General features: G+C 36.1%; 1 pseudogene; it reads right to left on the bottom strand.

Annotated features, from left to right (window-relative positions):
• Positions 1-314: 314 nt before the first annotated feature.
• LOC102479678 (CWF19-like protein 2) overlaps positions 315-2,678 on the bottom strand; it is a 76,033-nt pseudogene continuing 73,669 nt past the window's right edge.

Raw genomic sequence — 2,678 nt, 5'->3', positions numbered from 1 at the left:
CATAACCATCTCCCATGGGCAGAGATGTTTCCTCACTTTACCTCTCTCACTTTCTGTCTCTCTCCAGCAAGCACACATGCTCTACAAAATTAGAAGAAAGAAAGAAAATAACTATTATTTGATTTTTGTAAAGAGAAACTAAATCAGAAAAGGAATTTGTGAAAAACAAAGTAATTACACAGATGTTGAAATTCTAGCTTCATAGTTAACACTTTGCCAAATGGAGTTCAGTTCTAACCCCAATTTTGGCATGATATAGCCAGGTTGAGCACACACAGCGTAGGGATGGGGGCAGGAGAAATGACATCCTAGTATCAATCAGTGACATTGGCCCAGTGACTATCAGTTTCCTCTTCCATCTTTTCTACTGTTGTGAGGTCTCTGGAGTTGTGGCTCTCAAACTTTGATGGGGGGAAAGAATTATTTAGAACTTATAAAATTGCAGATTCCTGGGCTCTAATCACCCAGAAACTCTAAATTCAACAGGTGTGGGGGAATGGTCAGGAATGTGTTTTAATAAACTCTTGCTCTGGAGATCACTAAAGTCAGGTGTAAGTAAAATGAAGGCCAATAATGTTACCAATATTCTGACTTTGATTCCTTCTGCCCTCTCCTAGAGGGCAGCCCAAGGGCTCATAACTCTTTTGTCACCATTACATCTAGTCTTATCTAAACTGAAAGAAGGAAGGAAGGAAGGAAGGAAGGAAGGAAGGAAGGAAGGAAGGAAGGAAGGAAGGAGTCAGGAATGACACAAAAAATTAGAAAGACATCCCATGTTCTTGGACTAGAAGAATATAATCAAAATGTAAATTCTACCTAAATTAATCTACATATTTAATGCAACCCCAATCAAATTACCAGAGACAATTATCACAGATTTAGAAAAAAACAATCATAGAATTTATCTGAAATCATAAAAGATCCCATATTGCCAAACCAATACAACTCAAGGAGAGTGGGATAGGAGGCTTCTCATTCCCTGGTCCCATGATATATTACAAAGCTGTGATAATTAAAACACCTTCATACTGGCACAAAAACAGAAAGGTAGACCAAAGGAACAGAATGAAAACCCCTCAAAAAAAATAAAATAAATTAAAAACCATGTGGCCACCTGACTTTTGACAAAGGGCACCAGACAATCCAGTGAGGAAAAGAAAAATCTCTCCAGCAAATGGTACTGGAAAAACTATATATCCACCTGCAGAAAGATAAAATTGGACCTCTATCTCTCACCATTAACAAAAATCAACTCAAAATGGATCAAACATCTAAACCTAAAACCTCAAACTATAAAACTACTGGTGGGAAACTCTTGGAGACTCTGAGTAGGCAAAGACTTTTAAAATAAGACCCGCAAAGCACAGGCAATATTCCCAAAAATAGACAAGTGTGATTACATCAGGTTAAAAATCTTCTGCACATCAAAAGAAACAAAAATTAGAGTGAAGAGACAACCCTCAGAATTTTCAAACTATATGATAAGGGATTGATGATCAGAATATACAGGGAACTCAAGCAGCTCAACGAGAAAAAAAAATCAACCTAATTAAAAATGGGCAAATGAGCTGAACAGACAACTCTCTAAGGAAGACATATGAAGAGCCAAAAAGCATATGAAAAATTTTGCATTCTTTAACTTTTTTAAAAAAATTTAATTATTTTTTATACATTCAATCATTTAGCATGTATAGAGAATTTACCCAACATGAAATACATCTCAGACCGGTCCAGTTGAGACTACTATACATGTTGTTATCAACAGATAATAAACCATTTCTGTGTCCTACAAATGTCTCACCTCTCTATTTTTTTTCTCCCTAATTATCTTCCTTATACTCTTCCCCTCACCCACCCTCCTTCCACACTGTGTCCAGTGTCTTTAACTATTTTCAATGCTTTTATGTCCTCCAATCTTTCAGTCTCTACCATAGAGTATGGACAGTTGGTATATGTTAAGTGGAGACATGCAATGTCTCTTTCATAGCCTGACTTGCTCCATTCAGCAATAAATCTTCCATATTCATCCATTTTCTATCAAATGTTAGGGTCTTGTTATTTTTTAATGGCTAAATAGTATTCCATGGAGTATATAAACCACACTTTTTCAATCTATTCATCTGTTCATGGACATTTTTCTGACTGAGAATTCTCTTGGAGTAGATACTCAGGAGTGGAATTGCTGAATCGTATGGTAGTTCTATCTGTAGGTCTTTGAGGAACCTCCATATTGTTCTCTACAGTTGCTGGAGCAATTTACATTCCCACCAACAGTGTAGGAGAATTCCCCTTTTACCACATCCCTGCCAGCACTTAACATTTGTTTTTTTAATCTTCACCATTCTGACTGGGTTTAGGTAGTATCTCATTGTTGTTTTGATTTGCATCTCCCTTATGATAAGGGATGTTAAAGCATTTTTTCATATGCTATTTAGCTTTTCATATGTCTTCCATAGAGAGTTGTTTATTCAGCTCCTTTTCCCATCTTTTAAGGGTTAGTCATTTTTTTCCAGGTAAGCCACTTGTGTTCCCTTTGTATTCTGGGTATCAATCCCTTATTTGGAGAATAATTTACAAAAATATTCTACCATTCTGAGTGTTGTTAATTCACACTAATTACTGTGTCCTTTTCTGTGCAGAAACTTCTTAATCTGATATAATCCCACTTTTTTTTTTTT

The sequence above is a fragment of the Tupaia chinensis genome, unplaced genomic scaffold (assembly GCF_000334495.1).
Source record: "Tupaia chinensis unplaced genomic scaffold, TupChi_1.0 Scaffold000184_1, whole genome shotgun sequence".
Taxonomy (NCBI): domain Eukaryota; kingdom Metazoa; phylum Chordata; class Mammalia; order Scandentia; family Tupaiidae; genus Tupaia; species Tupaia belangeri.
Note: the sequence above shows the minus strand (reverse complement) of the source record. Positions and strands in the feature narration are given on the sequence as shown.